Source organism: Oryzias latipes, chromosome 12 (assembly GCF_053564925.1).
Source record: "Oryzias latipes strain Hd-rR chromosome 12, Olatipes_Hd-rR_3.1".
Taxonomy (NCBI): domain Eukaryota; kingdom Metazoa; phylum Chordata; class Actinopteri; order Beloniformes; family Adrianichthyidae; genus Oryzias; species Oryzias latipes.
In genome coordinates this window covers 8,447,011-8,465,031 of record NC_136248.1, presented here as the reverse complement: position 1 = coordinate 8,465,031, position 18,021 = coordinate 8,447,011, and the positions used below count along the sequence as shown (strand labels likewise).

The window sequence follows — 18,021 nt, the reverse complement described above, 5'->3', positions numbered from 1 at the left end:
GTTCTTGGACCATTAGTAAATTGGAAAATTGCACCTTTCACCCAAACGTAAATACTTCAGGTATCTACACAATAAAATAGATTTATTGTGTACTAGCAGACAAATTACAGATTAGCCAGAATGCAGATCTCATGAGTGAAAGTATGATCCCTTTATTAAAGAACAGACTAATTTAAAATGCACCGGCCACTTTCCGAGGAAGAAAAACATTCACGTCACGTCAGGCCCTGTATTGATCCCCATAATCGGAGAAAAAGGCAGTGATCCATACCTGCCACACTGGAGCTGGACAGAGTGCTGTAAGTGATGGAGGAAGGTTTAAGGGTCAAGCAGCCCGGGTAACACGTTCAGACGGAAGTGTCCCGTTTCATCAGGGATCACGTCCTCATCTGTAATTCCTATTGTCTAGACCTGAGTGTTTTTCTTTTAAGTAACAGTTTCTGTCTTAGAAGAGTGGCACTCACTTTAAGATTTACATGAATATGTTAAAGCTTAAAATAACACAAAGGTGTTAATGAGGTGTCAATCTTTGACCATTTTGATGGAATGTGATGATTCTGTGATCTTGATAGCAGTGATATCCATAAATGCTCTGCTAAATTTAAACTTGGTTATGAATATCTAATTTTTGATTTTCTTAAAAAGACTCAGTTGAATGTGTTAATTTATCACCATTTTGACCCCTTCTGAATAAGCGTCATTCAACATTATGTCTTTTCTTTTTTTCTTTCTTTGTTCCAGAAGAAGCTTTAGGTGAGATTGGGGACTCATGAGGGAGTTCATGTCTCTATGGGTTGACTTGGGACCACTTAAACATGTCATATAGTTGGATTTAAAAGAGGGTAGTCTGAGGATGTTTATAAGAACCTGTGCCTCCACAACCTGGAACAGGAAAAGGAATTGAGAGGGACAAGAAGTGTTAAAATATTGATCAAGTCATCTTTTAAGGTTTTATCCAAAGAGAAAATGCTTCACCCTTCCTTCAGAGAGGATTTACCTCCACTCACCGAGGACACTTCTTTGTGGCTCTGCAAACAGTTTTGTCGCTTTTTGATCATATTCCTGTGCCCTGCGCCTTTACTTCACTGTCCATCAGAACCTCCCCAGCCGCAAGTTTTTACATAAAGCTTCTGAAACACTATCAATAATTCATCCCAAAATGCCACAGTGCTGATAATATTTCTCTTGACATGAATTATAAATTGGAATTTCCTCCCTCTTCCTGTGTTTAGGCCTCCCCTCATCCCAACCTCGCTCCTTTCCTGGACCCTTGTTATTTTGCTGCTCGTCGCTGTGACACCCTCAAAAACAGGTGGTTGTTGTGCTGTTCAATAGGGATCTGAAGGCCTATGAAGTAGGAATTAGTTTTGGTTAACACCATGGTTAGTCAACAATTGACTTACATTTTACTGGAAAGCCTTAGGTATTCTAGATCTATCAGTTGCAATCTCCCTTCTACATATTTTTAGAGGTAATATATGAAATAAAAATACTATATTTTTTGACTAAGATTTTACCATATTTCACTATTTCACCCTCTCAGTATAGGAGATCTTAGCAGCAGGAGTCTTTTCTAACCTGCTAAAGGAGGCTCATTTCTGCTGCCTGTGCCCAAGAGCTTCTCCTTCGTATTTTCAACCTTCTGCCTTGTGCTTCAGGAGAGCTCTGCTTTTTTTCTTGTGCAATGTGGTAGCATGTTGATTCCATAGTCAGTCTCATATTTCATCCTTTGCTTGCTTGTGAACAGGATGCTAAAATACGTCTACTCTTTACTTAGAAAAGTGACACAATATCAAGAGGGAATAAGACATTTCACCTTGTTGGACTTGAAACAATGACCTCAGACTTGCAGGTGCTGGTCTTCATTCCACCATTGATTGTTTATGAGAACTAGACTAAGTGACTTCTCACGTTCCAAGTAGGATGTACCCACATGTCCCAAAAAATTCCATAGACTTTTATTGAGAAATAAACAGCCAATACTCAGTCATTATATTTATCAGAATAAAATTCTGGCTCTGTCCCTCCTGATTGACTCAGACCGACTTGGACCAATCACTGCTCGCTGATGATTTCTGATTCCAACATGGCGATGTCCATACAGCAAAAACAAGGGCAACTGAATTGACTTCATTTCGCTGGTCATTTTCTATGGGTGACGTCATACTCACTCGGTCCAGTTCTAATACACAGTTGATGTATTCCACCTGCTTTGCTCAGGAGTAAACTGCTCTAGCAAGAACTGGCAACAAAAAACCACCTCGTCAGCAATGAGAGGTGGGATTGGTTACCAAAAACCCAATTTCGTCACCTATTATCTCCAGTAACAAACAAATCTCTGACCAATGTTGGACAGCTTACTTTTTTCCTAAAGAAAAGAATCCATAGAGATCCATCAGTCCATTTATATTTACATACAAAAGGCAATCCAAGCTATCATTGAGCAAGAGGGGTGCTACTCCTGGATGACCCCCCAAGATCATGTTAAGCTGTTTACCAGTGGGAGTCACTTTGAGTGACACAGGCCACCACTTTACCCTTGACTTGTACACAGAATGACTTTACTACAAAACAGGTTAGCAAAATCAATACATTTTTCTCTCTCTGCCACCCATTTTATCATGTTGTTATTTCTCTTTGTGGGGCACTTTTTCATAAAAAAAACTGCTACCATGGTTTAAAAGATAAAAGACAAAACTTCTCATTAAAACCTAAAACCCATTCTTTTGGTGGAAATGATCTATTTATTTTATTTGGGAGGAAGGAAATACTGCATCTTGCAGTTAGAGCCAGTGACAGACCGAGACAATGTGATTTGGTCCTGGCTCAGTGCTCAGCTTCTCTCCTTGAAGTGTCTCAGCTCGATGTCATGCAGTGCCAAGCACCCAAAAGGCTTCTGATGTGCAATTGCCATCCCCTTGTGCTTTTAGTTTGGGAGGCGTCAGTCAGTGGAAGACATGCCCCTGTGGTCAGGGCGGTGCTTTTGACCACGGCACACCCGAAGTTGAAGGATAAAGGGGTACACTCCCTGCAGAGCAGAAGTCTGGGAGTTCTTTGCAGCCGGTGTGAGCTCTCATTATCTCCCCTCCCCCTTTACAGGCCTCTATGGTGCAGATATGATGGGCAGGTGCACTCTACAGAGAAATCAATGGCACTAAAACAAGAATCGGGAAAAACAGTACATCTTCTCCTTCCTTTTTTAAAATGTTTTTCCCTTGCAACTGGCATTGAGATGGCTCACACGTAAAGCTCTACGGCAAGCCCATTGGGCTCATAAATCATTTTTTTCTTCCCCCAGATCAATTGAATGAGCTTTTCAGTGAACAAATTGCATGTAGTTATGCCATATTTGTGCCATAATTGATGCTAATTTCCCAAGTGTTCATCATGATGCTGAATACTGCTGCTTGTTATTGTGGAGGCAGTCTTGAAGCGAGCTAACATGGCAGCTTCCTCATTACAAAGAATGTCTGTCAAGAACTGTGCCTGAATCAGGATTTACCAGCTAAAAGAGCGTTCCCATAAAACGATATCCCAGTCATCAGGGATAGAGAAGGAAGGAAAACCACCACAGCTTTACAATGCATCATTAGAGCGCATAGACGAGAAAACGTGGCCAGGATTGTTAGAGTGACAGCAACACTTCAGAAAATCATCGTTCATCTGGAAAAAAAAAAGGTTCATTCATGCACATACATCTTTCATTATCACCTGCTAGTTACGAGTGTGTCAGATATGTAGAACTGTGGAAGTGGAAATTACCACTTACTCGATCGAAACATCGACAGCCATTAAATTTATCATTGCTTTCTTATACGGTCCAGTTCATCTGAAGGAGCACATTAGAGTTCATGGGTAGGGGTACACATAAGCACAGAGACACTGAAGTCGTTGACCGTAAAGCCTCCTGAGCTTGTGCTCCATGATTACCTCAATCAAAGGCCTGTAAAATGGAAATTAAACTGAATGGATGGCGTGCTCTTCTATTACACGCGGCATGTGTTAGGAAAGTTGAAGACACACCTTGGAGTGTGATAGCGGCAGACTGATAAGGCTTCAGAAAACTCATCTTTGTGTGTTCCATTAATCCTCTTCCTCTCTGCTGTGTCTTGTCAGATTCTTTATCGCTGGTTGATGATGTTCCCCAACCACAGCTTCATTTTCTCCATGTGTTGCTCTCATTTGGTTGATGCTCTCACGTCGTACCTCTGTCTCACCTTCAATCTTTTCTCAGTCAGATTTGCTGGTTTGTTTTCACTCCTGGGTGTCGCTTTCGCTCAGTGTGGCATGCGGCACTCTAACTCGATACAGATAATAAAAAGCTGCCAGCCAGGTTGCTTAATGTGGGGTTGCCGGGTTATGACCATCCCCTGCAACAGCCAATAAAGCAGTTCCCTCTTGAGAGTGTCCTCTCATTAAGTTATCTGCAGGTGCTTTGCAGCAGGTAGCAATGATGCTCAGCTCCCATGTGGACTCCCTGTTGTTTAGCCAAACTGAGACCTTGGATCTTTGTCCAGAAACCTGAGGTGGGCTGGGAGTGCTGAGATTGAACTTTGGGGGACAGTATTTTTCTTTCACCCCTTTTAATTTAGCCTTGGTGTTCATGCTTTCATTCTGGCAACGAAGAGTTCATTTAGACTGAGGAACATTTAGAGCATTGTCATTCCTCCAACACAACATTAACTCTAAACTTCAACTCAAAATCTAAAAGAAACTAAATTTAGAAAAAACTGAGTCTTTTTTTAAAAGTAAATATCAAAGGTTGTACAATTAATTTACCGGTATATAATATATGATAAATTTTGGTATTTATTCTTGGTTAAAATATTCAAATGCAAAGTTTTTTATACTGATAAACACATTCACTTTCTCCGCGATTTGTTTCAAACCACAATTTTTGGGTCACGGTTTTGCTTTGGTTCGATATATGATTTGTGTATTATGAAACAACAACAAAAAAAAACAAATTAAAAAAAATTTGTATATCTTAAATAAGCAAGTAGCAATGAGGAAAAACCTTTTGTTGACCTCCTGACCCAATCAGACCTCTCCGGTCATCTGGATCTAGTCTTTTGTCAGTTCCTTGGGTCAAACACTGTCATGGAAAAGCTGCGTTCAGCTTCTATGCTCCACAGATCTGGAACAGACTTTCAGAAACCATTAGATCAGCTGAAAAACTCAGTTTATTTAAATTCTGGTTTAAAGACCCACCTGTCTGAGCAGCATTTCATTTGTTTTTATTCATAATTTTACATTTATTCTGTCGGTTTAAGCTCACTTTAAATTCATTTTTTTCTTTATTTTTTAAAAATGTGTACTTTAGTGATTCCACTTTAACTAAACAAAGTGTAATATAAACTAACAACAGTAAATACATTAAATTTAGCACAATACATGGGTTTGACAGTTTCAGTGTATGCAGTGGGGATGCATGCAATTATCAGTATACACTTTGCCCATGATTTGGCTAATAGAGAAACATATGGTTCGATTTTAAACTGAGAATAATAGCATCCCTAGTTTTTCACATGTTTTATAGGCTAAAAATGATGTTTATTGGAGTTGAAGGGGAACAAAACGCACTAATTTATTCTGTCCTGTTAGCTGAATGGATGTCTGTTTGAACATGTAGTTGCTTCCTTTCTTCACTTGTTATATTAGACATAAACCCTGCACTTTAAGACCTACTGATGATTGCATAAATGAGTTATGAAAAGATAAGCTGTTTAACATTTGTTTCATTTGCTAAACCAGTGAGGCAATTTTTCTGGAAATAATTCACAGCATTTTGGAACAAATGAGTGCACACACATGCCTTGTCACTGCATCCTGTGCTCTGTCTGCCATGCTGCAATTACCAGCAGATAGAGTGCCCATATAGCTACCTGCTCATCATCAAAGAGCCAGCCAGGGCCCGACCCCAGACAAAGCTAACACTGCAGCTGCTGCCAAAGACTGCATGATGGAGATCAGGCTGAAAGACGGATGTAGAATAGACAGACTGGCCTGATGAGAGCAGCTAAGTGTCAGGGGGGTAAATTAGCTTGTTTCTGGATGCTCCTGTATGGCTCATATAAAATAACAGGGGGGGGGGCAACAGGACTTAAAGAAAAGGAAGCTAGAAAAGAATAATTGCTGAAATCACTAAAAAGCGAATTAATACCATTCTACCTGTTTTAGTTTTCTAAAGCGTAACTAAAATAAATCCTGTGATTGCATGCTTGTCCTTATCTCAAATGGACTTTTGTGCAAACACTTCTTCCCTTTGAGCCTGATGAGATGAGAAATCTGAGTCTGAAAGGTTAAGACGGACAGACAACGTGATGAAGCGAGAGGGCATGAGGGGACATGAAGTTGGCACACAGGTTGAATACATTGCTAGGAAAAGGTCAAAGTGTTTAACAAATTGTTTAAGAACAACAAAATGCCAAGCATTCACCAGAAATCTTTTACAGATGCGGATTGTAACAGACACAGAGATGTCCAAAGCAAAAGAAGCTTAAAAAGTGTGTTAGATCATTGGGTATTGAAAAAACAGTGAAGAAGAGTGACATTGCTGTCATTTCCTTTGTGCACAGACTGTGTTCACTGTCGGGCATCGCAGTGCCCTTTCTGATAAAAGAAAATAGTCTCAATGGGGTCAGTGGCTGGAAGGAAAGCAAGCTAATGGGCAGAGTTGTGTCAGACTAAATGGCAACGATCAATAACCCCCTCACTTACACCCTGAGAGACCTAGAGACTGAGCTGCTGCCACGTCAATCATTGCATTTGAATTCTTTTCATGCATCACATAAATGCTTTTGTGCTACAGTCAGGACCCTACATGAGGCACCATGGCATGTGTGTGGTTGATTGTTAGAAGTAAGAAAATGTACTTGTGGTACTGCTTCTTGTTGTATTCTAAATTTTATTTAAAGTATGACAAATTGTTTAGAAGGTCCAGGGCCTTAGTCACAACTCCCCTTACGGGTGAATACAGATTGTCTGCGGACAGAAAAATGGGCAAACCTGTACGGGGCAAACAGGCAAGAATAAGTTGTATGGATTTTTTATTCAAATCCCCAAACCCTGCGCACTAAGCCCGTGCTCTTCAAGTGAAAGATGTACGCCCTTTGCGCCTAGCTTAGCTGTTAGAAATGAGAAAATTAGACAATCAGAGTGTAGATTATTTGGGCATCCTAAAGGCGTCCTGCGGGCACTTTCTTGTTAAATGCACACCCTGTGCGTAAAGCATTTCCACGCAGTCAGTAAGGAGCTATTGCTCACCTTACTCACTGGAGTGCTGCATAAAGGAATACATATAACAGCATCACCTGTACATCATAACTGTGTCAAATTTAGATTATCCTTACAAATACTTCATGAGACACTCACCACATGCATGACAATGGTACATTCCATTTTTTATGACATTCCGCAGGAAACCCCTGCGCTCACCATAAGATGGAGCCCCTCCTCACTACGACCATCCACGGGCTTGGACAACCCAAAAACCTGCAGCACCCATAAGGGTCACCCTCGTATGGGTGCAAGTGACTGCAGCATTAATTTATATTAATATAGAAACTTCATTTTAAAAACATTGTTTCTGTATAGTTTAGCAACAATCTTCTTGTTACTTGATTCTAACAACCATCACTGGCTTTAAGGCATGAAAAAACTTTTCCTATTTTCGAAACAGTAGGAAATCAACAGTGTGAAACCTTTGCAACAGTTATCAGTTGCAAAAAATGTAGTTCTTGGTGGCCTAGTCACATTACATAGGTACTGTTTCCAGTATTCTTGTGGGAAATAAATAGTCTACCTTTGGTTCTGTCTTAGTCAATGGTTGTGCGTGTCAATGATATTAAAGAAAATGCAGCAAAGTCCTGGATATTCTTGCTGTGGTTGAAAGGATCTGCACTCAAGTGGTTTATGTTTTTCAATTTCTTTGGAAGGAGAAACATACGTTAGAAAGGTTAACACAGTAGGATTTGCTCTTTGCTGCAAAAGATGCCAAGCTGTGCACAACATTAAAGGCCAAAGTGAAATTGCAGACTGCCTACACTTGAAGCGGTGCACCAGAGTGGAGGCGCGAGTGTTTTAAGACTCACTTACACACTCTCACACACATACAGACTAACAGTAAGCACTTTGTGAGGTGACAGTCAGACTTCCCAGTGCAGGGTTTCCCTAATTATTGCCCTGAACAGTGTGACCGTTGTGTGTGAGGATGCAACATTGTGCGGACACATGCCATACAATCAAGAGCCACACTGTAGCGTATTCATTACCGGGAGGCTTTCAGTTGGTCGTTCAGTTCAGTTTGTGTCACTACATTTCTGAAATGTGCCAGTCTCTGCTTTACACTAAACGTTTTTAAAATCTTCTTTCTGCTTCAAAGTGTTATAAAAGGCTATCTATGTTGGTCTGTGGTGTTCATCTGTTTGCTTGAATACAACTTCCTGCTTGAAATGACATATTACTGTGAGAAGATGGTAAACATTGTTCCATGGATTGTTTCAGCACATTATGCAGCGCCTAAAAAAAAGAATGGATGTCCCTAACAGCCAAGCCTCTACCGTAGAACAGTGAAAGTACGGTAGGTGTGCTCCATTCTTCTGTTGGCAGGGTAATTTATCACCTCCCCCATTTGAGCTTTCCTATATCATTTGATTCTGTTGTTTCTGGGGGTTTCTGAGCTCGCTCTGCGCACTGGGGGGTTTCGGCTGCATCTAAAAAGCCCTGAACTTTTTTTTTCTAAACTGTTGTAGGATGTGCCCTGTTCCCAGAAATGGAAAATCGTTTCATCTCGGAAAATCTCAGGGAGCATGAATAGTTGTTTCTGTTTTTTCTCTCAGTGTGAAAGTCCTGGCATTGATCTGGCACTCTGGGTGTCCACACTTCATAAGAAGCAGCCGGAAGTGAGACGGGAGGGGATGCTCGGCCTCAAAAACACACACATACACATCCAAAGCTACATGCCTTTATTAAAACACACCAGCTACGGAGATTTATAGTTACTTTTTCTGACATATCGCTTTTGACACAACTTCACTCAAGTAAGTCAGCTGTGGAGAACATGATGTCTTTAGCCGGGGGGCTGTGTGTCAGTGTGTGAATGACCTAGATGGGCTTTTTATGCTATGCAACTCGGCAAGTACCACTGTACAGTGAGCTTATAGACTTAGAAACAGACTGTTATGCCATAAATCACATGGAGTGTGGTGGAGGAAGGAATTATCACTGATATTGACTGACAGAGATCAAGTGAATTACAGCTAATATCATCTATCCATGACATGCAAACAGGATTTATAAATAGTTTTTTATTTTTTTGAGGGACAGATTTAGGGAGGACAGCTGCTCCGGGCTGAAGGAGTTTTCAGCAGAGTGAGAATCTAATAGTAAAATGTCTTTTTCTTTGTTTTTAGTGACACCTTTGCATTCTCAAAACAGAAATTCTACTTTGTTGTTCAATACCCCTGGGTTTTTGGGAACTTACCAATCAAAGACATCACTGATTTTTTTTTTATTTAAGAGACTTGCAGGAAAATCTTGACAGTAATTAAATAAGTGATAAATCTTTTTAAATACCCACTCAAATGATAATTGTGTTTTTTGTGTTCTTGTGGAATTTTTCTCATGATGGAGGACATATATTAAGAAAATTAGGCTTAAACTTGCATTTCTGAGTATTTCTACATTCAAATCATTGTGAATTAGGAGTGGATGAAAAAAAAAACCGGTTTGAAAACGACAGCTGTGTAGCTTTGTAGCAAGCTCCCTGCTCCGCTCCATTCCGATTCATCTACTTGTAGACGACTAGATCCATGTAAGTCTTTGTTTTCCTCGCCTGAGCTGGCATCTGGTTCAAAACTGTACGGCTGCATGGCTCCAATGTTGCTCGCCATTTATGTTGCATCAGTAATGTTAGGTTGGGGTTGTGAGGGACTGTATGCTGCCAGGAGAGAGAGAAGATGCTGGTGACGGGAAGGTGGGTGGGGTTGCTCTGCGCCAGTGGCCCCGCCCACAAGTCAGAGGTGAATTTCTAATGAACTACTTCTGCACTGCAGAAACTTTAAAAACAGCACTGGTGTTTTGACTTCAGCCAAAAACGGCATAATCATAATGAACATTTGATGATCAGAGAAGGTTTTTTGAAGAATTTCATTAAAGTGCATTTCAAACCCATTTGCTTGTGTTGTATTATTTTTGTGCAGATTTATTTTGATCACATTTGCTTGTCAGGGAAGGTTTTTCAAAGCTAACTCAGACCTGTAATGCATGGGGTAGATACTCAGCAAAAAACCATCTGAAACATTTCTGATGCTTTGTAAAACATTTATTGAAGAACACTGGAACATTGCTCAACATAAAGAGTTATTTTTTTTTAATTCAGACCAATTGATGGTACTGTAGCGTACTTTAGAACCTACATTAGGGGTGTCATTCTGTCTCTCTGTCCCTTAAAACAAGGATCCCGTGCTTCCTCCTTCATCTTCTTTCAGAAAAAGCCAGTTTCATCCATCATTCGTTCTTCCTCAGCGTTTTCAGGATGTTTTCCGGCCGCTTTGGAGTTAGCTGATGCCCTTTCTCCATGCAGGGGCGCAAACTTTGGTTGATAGCGATTCAGGAACTGGGTGAACACTGTATTTCCATTTCTATACTGCATTTCTCCACTTTCATAACAAATAAACGTTTTAACTGATGTTTACTGCTGCCCAAAAAGAAAATGGAGTATTGAGTTTTTTTTATTACTAATGACTTGGTTAGGTGTTTTTAAGAAATAGCTGTTTTCCTTAAACGGAACTCTTAACTTAACTTTTTGGTGGTTTTTCAATTTTGTGCTTTTTGCTTTGCTGAGCTGAGCGTTTTCATTTGCCTAGAACAAAAGCATGGGGACCTTTTGATTACTCAACATTTTGGTGGTAAATTACTGTGGTATTTTACATTGTTTGCTGACGTAATACGGTAGAAATTAATACGATTTATACCACTTTGAGCCTTTGTGGAATGCGTTGGTTGTTGCCATTCCACCCCCCCCCCCTGCTTCTATGTTTCCTGAATATTTTCTATTACTCTTTTTTTTTCTCACTCTTCTACTTTACCATTCATTTTAGATGTCCATGCATTCTAACAAGGTTTATCCATGTTTGTCTTTGAGTCAGGCTGATGTTTGTTGTCCTTGGAGAGAGTTTGATTTGCATTTAAATGTCTGTGAGAAATGCGTGTTTTGGTCGTCTGTTGCTGGTCTTTGCAGCTCATTTGTTGCATCTCTGGTTGCAGAGTAAGGTCAATCACGGTCAGCTAAACCTAACTGATCTGTAAGATTATTCAAGCAGGAAGAGAAGCAGGCCTTTTCCAGAGGTTTGGTCTCTCTGCAGCTCCGTGCACTGCAATCGCGGTCAGCCAGAGAAGATCCAGGCTGCTGTTTGGTTTTAAATTTCTCTTTAGCTTGATTTATAAATGTTAATATATGGTTTAATGAATAATTCTGAGAGATAGAACAACACTCATATAAACGATGTTAGCCTGGTCGAAATAAGTAAAAGCAAATGTAAGACACTTTCAGTCATATTAAAATGTTTTAAGGTTCAAATGTAAAAGGTAAAAGTCAGGCAGTGATTACTCATACCATGTCAAGCAATTTGTCTTATGTTGTCATTGCAATAGGATGTAAAACATGGTGGGATATTAATTATGTCCAGAAATCATGTTTTTTTCAAAAATATAAAAAAGTGCATCTCAGAACCATAACAAAACACAAACACATTATTACCTGCAGCTTTAACACAACTGGAGTTAAACTATTCATCAAGCTTACAGGAATATAACTGCAAACTGTGAATTAGGTAATTAATAATAATTAATAATAATTAAAAACACATTTTTATTTAGTGTTTTTGTTTAATTGGAATAAAAACTAAATAAAAAAAACACCATCAGTTTTAGGTGTTGGGAACTGGTGGAGCAGAACCACCAACCCTATCTAACATTTAGCGAGCCGCTGTCAGAATGCTCCTCCCATTAAAAAACAACTTCTTTAACTGCATTATTTTTCAGTAACTTGCTCTCTCACAGTGTTAGTCCATGCCTCCAAACTAAACATGGGTTCCAGAACAAAACTGCTGTGATGTTAATCATATATGTGGTTTCATGTAAGTGGTTTGATGGTATATGTTGTGCTGTACGTGACAGCTGAGTCACATGGATGTTAGTCTGGAATCTGATGTGTAGGCCTTATGCAGACAATGACTAATGGTAATATTTGCCCAAGAAATTAGAATCTTTTTGTTTTTTGCTTTAAAATAAGTTACAATGTTTGAGTGATTTTCTATGTTTAACTGTACTTTCAAATAAGCAAATAGATATTAACATGCTGATACATGGCAGTATCAGGCCAGATTTTTGGAAAAAAAAGAGACATTTGAGACCTTTACAAATTTATTCCACTTCTTTTCTGTCTTTTAACCTTGTTGGCTTTTCTTTTTCACGCTTCTGACCTTAATTGCAGAGTTTGTCTCGTACAACTGGGAAATGTGCAGTCCCATATCTGTAGCTCCCTGGCCCTGGGTGGGACTGTCTTCTGCACAATATCCCACAAAAGTGCACACATATGGAAGTTAATACAGCATGTACAGTGAGTTTCTCAGCAATCTGCCATCTGAGAGCCTGTTTTAGCGCTGCATCATCCTTGGTGAGAGTGGCGCACATCAGGACAAATCCTTCAGGGAGGAGGGCCCTTTTGGCATCCTTATTTCAGTTGGAACACATGGAAAGGGTCTGCTTGGGATGTTTCCTTTTCCTCATCAGCTCACACTTCCCGCAGATGGAGGATGTGCTTTCTATTTATATAGCCTCTGGTTTCTGCTGTTCTGACTTTGCCCCCTCTCGGTCAAAGAAATGGTTAACCTTAAAGGGCCCTCTGCCATCGCTCTGGTTTAAAGCCAATCATTCCTCACAGCACGTCAGATCCATTTAGCATAATCTGGAGTTTTATAGCGCTCCCCATCCCCCTAAACTGCAATCTGATAATGAGGGGCCGCCTCTTTTCTGTTTTCTGCAGCGCCTGCTAGGTTCCAGCTGATTGAAGAAAGAAAGGAAAGAAAGAATATGGACATATGTGTAATTTAGTTATACAATGTGCTTTTAGATTTGTGACACACATTAATGTGAGGAAGCAACATTTTCTGTGCCACCTCATGCAGAAAAGCTTTGGAATAAAATGACAAGCAACATATATGGTCAATAATGGTAAATATATCTGATAGTTTATTAAAATTCTAAGAAGTTATAACTTACTGTACACAGTTTGAACTTTTAAAAATCAAAAACCAACAAAACACATGATTTTAAATTCAATACAATCTTAGACTTCAACAATACTCCAGACATCCCACCGTGCGTTCTTTGGGAAGCAGCAAAGGCAGTCATGAGAGGGAAAATCATTTCTTATTCAACGCACAAAAAACGCAAAGAGAAAGCAGATTTATTAGAATTAGAAAATAAAATCAAAACCCTGGAGACTGCTTATGCTGCTTCTGCACAGGAACGCATTCTGGGAGATCTGAAAAATTTAAAGCTGCAGTTAAATGACATCATTAATAAACAAACACAATTTCAAATACAAAGGCTACGACTTGAAAGATTTGAAAACTCTAATAAATCTGGCAAATTTCTGGCTAATCAGCTTAAAATTAACAGAGAAAAATCATCAATCACCTCTATTATGGACCAAACAGGAAATGTCACCCATGACCCGGTCAAAATTAATAACGAATTTGAAAACTTTTATAAAAACCTGTACACACCGCAGATCAATCCGTCAGAGCAAAGTATTGACTCATTTCTTAATAATGTAAACCTACCCAGGCTAAATGAGGATCAAATCACAAACTTAGATTCTCCGCTCTTGCCGTCTGAACTTCATGAAGCTCTGTTACTTATGCCCAATGGTAAAGCACCAGGGCCTGATGGCTTTCCTGCTGAGTTTTATAAAGAATTCTGGGAACAACTGGCACCAACATTTTATAAAACTGTCACATCTATTAATGAGAGCCAATCAATGCCACCTAACATGAACTCAGCCAACATAATTCTTCTTCTAAAACCAGACAAAGATCCCACTAGTCCTTCAAGCTATCGCCCCATTTCTTTAATCAATGCAGATGTAAAAATTATCTGCAAAGCACTAGCACAGAGAATAGAAAAAATCACTCCTCACATAATTCACTTCGACCAGACTGGATTCATCAAAGGCAGACACTCGGATGATAATGTCCGTAGACTAGTTAATATAATAGACTTTGCCACCATTAAAAACCAGGAAATGACGGTACTATCGCTGGATGCTGAAAAAGCCTTTGACAGAGTTAATTGGAAGTTCCTTATTGCTGCCCTCCATAAGTTTGGTTTTGGAGAAGCATTCATCAATTGGATCAAAATATTATATCACAACCCCAATGCATCAGTTAGAACTAATAAACAGACTTCAAACAGGTTTTTTCTTGGAAGAGGAACCAGACAGGGCTGCCCACTCTCTCCTTCTCTTTTTGCTATATTCATTGAGCCTTTAGCTGCAGCAATAAGACAGAATGAGAGCATTATAGGAATAAAAACCAAACACAGCCATCATAAAATTAGTCTTTATGCGGATGACATATTACTGTTTTTAAGGAATTTACATTCTGTAAATGAAACAGCAATGATCATAAATGAATTCTCCTCCATATCAGACTATTCCATTAATTGGAATAAGTCTGTTTTATTACCACTCAACAGGAATATGGAACAAAGACTCACAATTCCAGTTAAAACAGGAAATATCAAATATCTGGGTATCTACTTTTCCCCCAAACTATCAGAACTGGTGCAGCTAAACCACACCCCATTACTGAAAAGCATACAGGACGATCTAACACGCTGGACCAACCTGCCTCTGTCCCTTATGGGCAAGGTAGCCACGGTTAAAATGAAAATCTTACCCAAGGTTAATTATCTCTTCTCAATGATTCCCACACAACCGCCATTAAAATGGTTCAAAACATTAGACTCATCCATATCAAGCTTTCTATGGAACAACAAACCTGCAAGAATTAGTCTAAAAACTTTAAAATCTGCAAAAAGCTGTGGAGGATTAGAACTACCTAATTTCCACAAATACTTTCTTGCAAATAGATTACAATATATCTTAAAATGGTTAAAAAATAATCCAGAAACCAACTCATGGTTAGACTTGGAACAGGTGTTATGTGGAAAGATCAACCTGTCACAGCTACCATTTATTAGCCAAACAGTTAAAAAACAGGATTGTTTCAAAAGCATTAATATAAATGCCACCTTAACAGCCTGGTGGGAATTTCTCAAAATATCAAAATCATCAATTCAACCGTGCAAAATGACACCCATCTGGAACAACCCGGACATCCTTATTAACAAAAAAATGATTCACTTCCCAGCTTGGCAAGCAGGGGGCATAAAACAACTAGAGCACGTAATTATTGATAGAAGATTCATAACCCCCCAGGAACTTCAAGACAAACATGGAATAAATAACTTCTTGGAATATCAGCAACTTAAATCAAGTATTACTAAAAAGTATAAAATTAAAGACGACGATTTAAAGCTACCAGATGTAGTTACCACTCTGATTAATTTTTCAATGAATAGAACTCTCTCCAAAATATACAAACTTTTATGTAATTTAGATAACAATATTGCCCTTCCAACAAAAAAATGGGATGCAGATTTGAGCATCAGCACAGATGAAAGCTTCTGGTCAGAACTTTGTCTAAACACCTTTAAACTGACAAAAAGTCCAAATCTGCAGCTAATCCATCTCAAAACTCTTCACAGAATTTACTACACTGGACAGAGGATGTTCAAGATGGGTCTCAGTAACTCAGACATTTGCGAGCACTGTGATAATAATCTACCCGACAGCTACATGCACGCACTGTGGTTCTGCACTCCTGTCAGGGCTCTCTGGCAGCAGGTATGTGCCGATTTATCAGTCTGGCTTAAGGTTTCAATCACTGCCTCACCGTCACTTTGTGTGCTTGGTGACATGAGTGCCATCGATATAGAAGAAGGATTAGCATCTATCATTTTCATAACTCTTTGTATTGCCAAAAAAACTATTTTAATAAATTGGAAAAACAAGAAAAATATAAACATAAGTCAACACAGAAATCTGCTGTTTGATCATATCAGCTTGGAAAAAATGTCAGCCCAAAGCTCAAGTAACTTTGAAAGAATTCAGTCTCTCTGGTCTCCTGTGGTTGACTCCATGACTTAGGGGGTGGAGGGCCTGGTCGTCGCTGCTCCTTGCCCTTCTGCCGTGGTTTGGGGTGGGGGTCGGGGCTTCCGGTGCCTGGCGGGGGCGGTGGGGGGGTCCGTTGGTCGGGGGGTCGGGTCCGGTGCCTGGGTGGGGCGGGCTGGGGCGCTGCGTGGTCCTCTGGGCTTGGGCGTGGGGGTGCGTGGTGGGGGGGTGGGGTGGTGGTCTGGCTTGGCTTGGGGGGGTGGTCCCTTTGCCTGTGCTGGGGGGGGTTGGCGGGGGGCCCTGCTCGGGTGGGGGGGGCCCAGCGGCGCCGGATGGGCTGCCCATCTGCACCTGGGGCTGGGATCGGCCCTTCCCTGGCTCTGGGACGGGACGGGACAACCCTCTCGGGGCCCCCGGTCGCTCTGGGTGTCACCCGCTTCGGCTGCGGGGTCTGGGGTGGGGTGGGGTGGGGGGCTTGTCGGCCCTGTCCTGTGGGGGGGCGTTCTGGGGGGGAGGGGGGGCCCATTATTAGTACGGGTCGGGGGGGCTAGCGGGTCGGGGTCTCCGCTGAGGCAATCAGTGGTTGCCTCGGCCGGTTGGCCTCCTCGGTCCCGTCGAGGCCTGACCAGAGCTCTTCTAGGGCCGGCGTCTGGGGGTGGGGGCCTGGGCTTGCTCCGGGGGGGGGCGACGCTTTCTGGCTCCTCTCTCTCTGTGTGGGGTGGGTGGTGCCGGGCCTGGGGTGTCGGCGCCTCCGGGGGTGGGCCCCTGGGCTGGGTGGCCCTGGCCCCTTTGCTGGGGGTGGGCTGGGGGACGGCTGTTTGACCACCGGGGGACAGTCTACCAGCTGTCCCCAACTTACCCCCTTCCTTATATAACCTCATATTAGGGTGAGGGGGTGGGGGGTTTAGCCTGCGATGCGCCTTGGGGGGGGGCTACTTGGGAGTGGCCCCCCTCCTATGGTTGCCGTATGGAGTGGGCCCCCCCTCTTTCGGTTTTATTTGCACCTTAGACACGTAGGGTCCTTGGTAGGGGGGGTGCTTGGACATCACTGCCAGCAAGCAGCAGATGTCCTCCTGGCACCCTACCCGCCAATTTTAACCGCACCTTAGACATTTAGGGCCCCTTGGTGTGGAGGGTGAGGGGACATCACTGTGAGTAATCAGGAGATGTCCCCTTAGTGCCCTACTCGCCAATTTTAACTGCACCCCCCTTAGTACACACACCCCTCCCCCTTCAATATATACATTCAAACATAAACACACACACATGCACACAAACACCCTCTCAAACACCCATACACGCACACACATTTTACAAGGAAGGTGGGACCTGGGTCCATCTGTCCCCTACCCCGTCCCTGGTGGGGGGTGTGGGCCCCTTGGCGATGGCGGCCGTGTCCCTTGGGTGCCGGCTCCCTGGGCCCGGCGGTGCTCTCTCCGCACGGTGGGGGGGTTCATATTACACCTGAGCCGGGGGTGTTCGTGTCCCTGGGGGGTGGGTCCTGGTCCTTGCCCCTGGGCGCTGGGCCCCGCCAAACTTCCAACATGGCCGAGCCTGGTCGGGCCATATTTATAACATCCCTTATGGGCCGCCCTTTTTTCCCCGGGGTTCCCCCCTCCTGGGCGGGGGCGGCGGGCCCCTGCCTTGCTCCTACCTGGACCAACCGTGGGCCGGGTGGGTGGCTGCCTGGAGTGCGGAGCGGGTCTCCCTTGGGGGGTCCTGGCTCGTACCTGGGGTCGGGGCGGGGGGATGCCCGGAACTCCTGGGTGGTGGTGGGG

At 42.0% G+C, this 18,021-nt stretch overlaps 1 protein-coding gene across 6 annotated transcripts in view; it reads left to right on the top strand.

Moving 5' to 3' along the window:
• The window catches only part of vav2 (vav 2 guanine nucleotide exchange factor), a 254,697-nt gene that overhangs the window by 88,309 nt on the left and 148,367 nt on the right, over window positions 1-18,021 (top strand). The window lies entirely within an intron of this gene.